At 43.5% G+C, this 6616-nt stretch overlaps 1 long non-coding RNA gene across 1 annotated transcript in view; it reads right to left on the bottom strand.

Moving 5' to 3' along the window:
* LOC109306816 overlaps positions 1–5716 on the bottom strand; it is a 32050-nt gene extending 26334 nt beyond the window's left edge. The window contains exon 1 of the long non-coding RNA XR_002100121.1: positions 5073–5716. This is a non-coding gene — a long non-coding RNA (uncharacterized LOC109306816). The remainder of the gene's footprint in view (positions 1–5072) is intronic.
* Between the last annotated feature and the right edge of the window lie 900 nt (positions 5717–6616).

The following is a 6616-nucleotide window of genomic DNA, read 5'->3' as shown; positions in this document are numbered from 1 at the left end:
AGCCCCCAAGGTCTGGAACAGTCTGCCCTTTGGGCGGGGGGCTGGACTCGATGATCTCCCGAGGTCCCTTCCAGCCCTGATGTCTATGAAATCTATGAAATCTATAAAATCAAGACCCAGGGGGAAAATGGCCAACTTATTTAGTGCTCCATCTGTGTACAGCCCCCTGTTCAGCCATATATGTCCTGTGTCTACATCACAGGTCTTGTAGAAATACCCCAGGCTACTTTTAAACTAACTAAGCAACATAGCTGTGGCAGCATGGGCTACGGTGCTCAAGCATCTGCTCCAGCTCTTGGATGGTTTGCAGCCCTCACTGAAAACCATGCCACTGTGACAATGATTATCTGTACCCAAGCTCATCAGATATGTTGACATGAGTTGCCATCTCAAAAACACTATTCACAGTAATTCCAACTTTCATGCAAAGATCATGAGACTCCCAATTTCCAAGTCAAATTAACTCTGACTCATGATCTCCTGACAGAGAGATCAAATCTTGGGATGTTTTTCTTCTGGCACATGTAGAGAGCACCAAGCCGGTAAGTCTGTGGAGGGGAAGGGACAAGGGGAGGCGGGCCAATCAAGGCCCTCCATGGTGAGAGAGGGAGTGGGGCAGGGGCTGGGGTGAATGGGACCCCAGGACCAGGGCAGGTCATACAACAGACTCTTGGGCGGCTTGTCCAGAGGCACGGGGGCAGGGGAGAGAGAGCTCGGCTCCCTACCACTACTCGCACCCCTGGGGGGAGGCATGGGGGGCATGTGCCCCCCCAGATTTCTGCACAGGGCAGAGGCAGGCTGCCCACTGCAGGCTGGGGCTCTGCACCCTGCTGCTTTTGCCCCATGAACCGTGCACACACACTTGCAAAATAGCATCTCATGATTTACGTTCCAAATCTCTTAATTTTCAAGAGTTTCTCAGGAGTTTTGATGCGGTGGGGTTGCCAATACTGCATTTGTCTCTCTCGTCATCAACCCCACATCGGTAAAGTGGGTCAACAGTGCTTCCCTGTCTCAGGAATGTTGTGAGGATAAATCCATTAAAGATTGTAAGGGTTCAGATACTACGTTAATGATGGTCATAAAATACTCAATAAGGCCCCTTCATAAGCTCAGAGCCTGGTCAGCCTGACTTGTCAAGTTGTCTCCTTAGCTTCTGAAGTCATCTGGCAGGGTCCAGAGAAGCAGTCTCGGTGCTCATGATCACCACTGGGTGTCTCACTTGCTGTATGTTTTTAGACTAGAACAGTGGTGTATCCGTTGTTGCTCTGGCTTCTCAAGGATGGAGCAATGTGTTGAATGGAAAATGAGGGGAAGCCGTTTCTCAAAGTCACAAATAAAGGGGGAAGAAAAATCATTCCCTAAAACCAGGAAACAGAGACAGCAGCTGGACTACCACCAGGCTAGGACTTTGGTAATGCCCAATTAGAATTTTGGCCAAACTGAATTACCCCGAACCAATTTCAGGCTATAGATTTGTAAACAGCACACTGAAAATCTCTTCATCCTGAGACATGAAGTTTTGTTAACTAGGGTTGTACTGTATGTAAGTCACCTGGCTCTATTTCAGTATGTATGAGTTAGTGGGGAAAGAGATGAAATACTCCATGTTCCACCTAGAATTCATTCTGATGCTCCTGACTACAGGACCCCAATAATTGCTAGAAAATACAAATAGTAATAAAAAAACAAACAAACAAACAAATAAATAAATATATATAAAGGCTCACAGAGATCTGGAAAAGTTCTTACTGGAAACAGACACAGTGTTTGAAACCCTACATTTTTATGGCATTACCTAGCAAGAAAACATCCTGAAATAGCATTAAGGAAAGACAAATTAAACGGGAGAGTAGTAGCCAGGGGAGCCTTAAACTTAATCCAGTGTATTGCTATAAAAAGGCTTGCCATCTGGAACTTACTCCTCTACAATATTGAAGCTGCATGGCATTTTCTTCCTTTATTCTCATTTACAGCTATCACTCATTAGAGTGCTTAAGGATGCGTGCAGTATGCTATTGGTGCAGCTCGCTTTTAATCGAAGGCTGTTTTGGAAAGCTTGATATGGCATGTAAATAGATAACTATCTTTAAAAAAATCATAAGCTAGTTGATTAAACAGGTGAAGGGGTTTTTTGGTTTCATTTTAAAGGAGCATGCAGTAGTAATCATACAATTGCTGGTGTGTCTTATAGCCGTACACGGTATGGATAGGCATCACCCTGGTTCTCTAACTTTTGCTCTCGACTCAGTTTGCCTGCTGGACATTGTGCCCTTTTCCCCAATGTTTCGCATCCAAGTGTGACTGGATCCAGGAACCTTTGGTGAGGTTTTTCAAACTTGTCACTCGCTACACTTTTGGTAGCAGAGAACTCAACAGCTGAACAGACCTCTTTGCATAAAGTACTTTAAAACACTAGAGGGCTGGTTGGCAAGGTAAACACAGCCCTGTGACTGAGACTCACTCGCAGCAAAATGTGTTTGATTCTCTTCCAGTCTGCTTTAACCAGCAATCCAGAATAAAAATGCATTTTCTGTAGCTTTTTAGATGATAGCTTTCAAGAGGCTCAGGGGTGGAATAGGCAAGCTATTGAATTGAATTACCTTTCGCTTCCACAGAAACCACATTTGGGGTCAGGGTACAGGCAGCAGGGGGGCTGACATTGCAGAGAGCCTGGCATGCAGTAAAGCAAAAGGGAAGACCGTATTCATCATCAGATGAATGAAATGGAGATGTTTTTGTCTCCTTGGCTTTGGCGAGGAGACAATAACAGATTTTACATTCCTACAGCTCTCCCTCCCCTGCAAGCAGGTGGAGGTTCTCTCCTACTATATTGGAGAGTTACGAGTCTGCACATAATATTATGTGCTGAAATAACCTCTAAAAATATCAGACCAGAACCTCAGCTGGTAGAAAGCCACATCATTCTGCTGAAACCTGAAGGTCTAAACCAGTTCACACACCTGCTGAGAATCTGGCCTGTGCAGCCCACTTCTGCTCTTGCTTATACTAGCAAAAACCTGGCCCAATATCTCCATTGGTCTCGGTGGTGTGATTGGGCTTCTACCACTATCATGCAGAACAGGATCTGACCTGCTAAAGTTACGTTTTAAAGCATGAATGGATTATACATATTGAATTCACATTATGACTGTAGTCTTTGCCCATCAGGCATGACCAGAGCCGGAGAAAAATTTACTCCAAAGTTCACATCCCGTACCTGAGTGATTCATAGTCCATTAACAATTAAGACAGATGAAAGCAACAAACTGGTTGGGTTTTTTTCCCCCCTCCTCTTTTCTCTGAAGATGAGACACAAAGTGACAGCCTAGCACAGCTTTAGTGCTGAAGCAGCTTGTGCAGCTCGGAAAGGCACGGCATGCTGGCTGGAGCGACCTTGTCCCTGGTGAACAGCTACTGTCCAACTCTAGAAAGAACAGGTCTCCAAAGAGGCACCCCTGGATATTAGAAGAGCTAAATCAACTTGGAACATGTACACGTCGATTCCTATTAAACACATTTACCACTGAGACCGGTTTCGAGACTTAGGCACTTACAACGAGGTGCTGTTTACATTTCTAAAGAAATAGCCATGACTACCAACAAGAGGTCCCCGTCCTCCCTCCATTCCCCTTCACCAGCATTTTAAAAGATTGCACAAGGTGATTTCTGTTAGCTTGTTTCAGTCGGTTGCATAGCTACCATGATCTATGATACGACCTGTTATTGGAATATGTTTTTAATAATACAAGAAGCACCTGAGTTTTGGACACAACTTGCAATACTTAATTTTTCAGGCTACTCAAGTATAATGTGTATATGTGCCTAAGATTCAAGACTCCAAGAGCCGTATGGATACATTTTGCATGCATTCTGATTATTTTCAGGACAATTCTCTCTTATTTCTTCTAGGATCGATCAACTCAGCTGCCTGATTTTTTTATTTTTTTTTTGTAAAATACAGGCAAAGGAATTTTCTTAACACTTCGAAGGAACATTAATCAAAGTCTGCTTTCATACTTGAAATGCAGAGAGTAATGACCAGGCTTGTTTTTCTTTGACAATACCCTTAAGTTAGTTTACCTTTCTTGCAGAAGAAGAAATGATAGCAATTTAATATTAAAATCATTGGCTGCATCAACTGAACCACATGGTAAAAAATACTGGGACACGTGTCAGAAGTTTTGGGGTTCCACCTTTGGTAATGAAGAAGCCTGAAATGTCTGCATTGTATTTAGAAACATTGACCTGTTAGGAAAAAGAATCCACAAGTATAACTGCAAAATCAAGTTGGTTACAAGCAGCTGAAAGGTACAATCAGGTGCTTCAATGCAACAAAATAATGGACTATACATATCACAGTATCACAGCTGTCATAATTTCTTTTCTGTAAAGGCTCCACTGCCTTCCAGTGTCGTAACTGCTATAAAGTCTTGGGAGGAGAAATCTGAACAATTAATATTCAGTGTTTTCTCGACTGTTACATTTATAGAAATTCACAATAACAGCAAACTTCTTGTCTTTGGCACAGTTTTACCCACTGGATTTATACCTGTGAGAAACTACAGAAGCAAGTTGAAATTGCACATCTGACTCCCCTTCCCTTTTAGAGATGTGTGTGTCGCCATCCACAGTATGATCAAAGTTAATTAAAAAGTATATCCTTGATTTCCAAACATGTACACAAATGGCAACTAATACTGCAAGCATGGATAATCTTAACACACACATCAATTAAAAAGCAATGTTGCGTGGCCACACTTAGGAAGCCTCTGACTGGAAATTTCACATTGGAAGTAACCCTGCCATTCTATTTGTCTGTGGTCTGATATGCAGCTGGAGTTGTCATCTGCACTGAAACTTTAATCCAGTCAAATTATTTGGCCATTTAACAACATGATCGGCACAGTTCTCTGAGCAAAAGATACCTGGCCAATTATATCCTTTGCTATGCTTTGCTAAAGGCATACCTCGGTACACAATAGAAAACTGCATAGAACAGGAATGTCTGCAAGGGAAATACACAGCCAGAAACATTCAGCAAAAGATTTTAAAGGAAGACTGCAACCTACCTTCAGCAGTGTGCTCCCTCCTCCCAAGACAGACAGTCTTCTAGAAGAGTGTACACTATTGATGAGACTAAGAAAGTAATTGGCAATGGGCTACTAATAAGTAGATTCATGACACCAGATGTGACAACAGGGTGTCACTAGGTCCTTTTTAAACTTGCCTCCCGTGCCGTCTCCTAGTTCCTCCAGACAGAATTAGACAGAGGCTGCTAGCACCAGAGCTGAAGAAGCAGGGGTGCTTTTTGACTGCAGTTGCTAATGCTCCACTTTCAGGGAAAGCGCAGAAGTATGTGTGTGCCTGCACTAACTGCACACACTCATCAGCCTGCTACAAGCAGGGAGATGTGATATGCATACTGAAAGAGCTGTGCAGGGAGGAGTGCTCCAGGAGCAGACCCTAGCATGATCTGCTAGTAATTACAAACGATTGACCCCACTGGTATAGATTTCTGCTGGATAATTCATCAATAAGTCTATCAATCAATAGGCAACGTGTCTGAGAGAATCCATAGGGAAAAGCGAACCTGCAACTCCCACCCTTTAGTTCAAAAAACTTTTGGAGAGCTGTTTAATATTCCTCTGTCTCTAATGTGCCCATCATAAGCAAGAGGGTCAATGGGCAGGTGTTCTTGGAGTTGATTTCAATCAGGTGCCTCTAAGAGCATTTATCAGATACACAATAGGGTGCAGTTCTCAATGAAGTTTCTGACCCCCAAGCATTAGTATTATAGGTTTTAAAGGAGCCCCCAAAGACCCTTTAAAGCTGGGAGCAGGGTCTCCCAAGTGCTACATTTTGTACATACACACACAGTAAGACACAGAGCTTGCAATTAAAGCAAAGCAGAGAGAAGAATGACTGCCTTTAACTTCCCAGGTTAGAAAGTGAGGGTCTGGGAATTTAAGTGATTCACCCAAGGTCACGCAGGGAACCTGCAGTGTACCTGACACCTGAGCTTGGTCTGCTGCATCTAAACACAAGACCAACCCTAGCTCTTTAGACATGAACCACCAACCTGCCAGGGACCTCAGTCCTCTGTTCTCAAATATGTGATCCAAAGCTACGTCTAGAAGCCATGCTGATTCTTGTCTTGGGATGAGCCATTACGGATCTATTCATTTTTAATGTAATATCAGATTAGAGGAAAATGCAAGCATTTGCATTTCACTGGTTGTTTCTTAAATTTTTCATGAGAATTTAGTGCTTCTAAAAGGTGCCAAGCTGACAAACCTGGAGGACAAAATTCTCCATCCCTGGAATCAGCCACAAGCCTCTCCTAGAAAGGTCAGCCCAGAGGAGCCCTCGAACTCCATGTTGATGCAGTCTCCCCTCTGCAGTGGTCCTTGTACTACATTAGCCTTCACATCTTTTCCATACAATGCCTTACACTTGAAACAGCTTCCTGTCTCTCCACCCTGCTCCAGGCACCAAAGTTTCTCCCTCCACTAGACACCAGAAGCATGTCACCTAATAAGTCACCAGCATCAGTTCCTGCCAGCTCCCATGTTATTCTTGGAGGTCTTCCATCCAAGAATTGACTGCATCCTGC

Source organism: Crocodylus porosus, unplaced genomic scaffold (genome assembly GCF_001723895.1).
Source record: "Crocodylus porosus isolate Cpor-Errol unplaced genomic scaffold, CroPor_comp1, whole genome shotgun sequence".
NCBI classification, from domain to species: domain Eukaryota; kingdom Metazoa; phylum Chordata; order Crocodylia; family Crocodylidae; genus Crocodylus; species Crocodylus porosus.
Note: the sequence above shows the minus strand (reverse complement) of the source record. Positions and strands in the feature narration are given on the sequence as shown.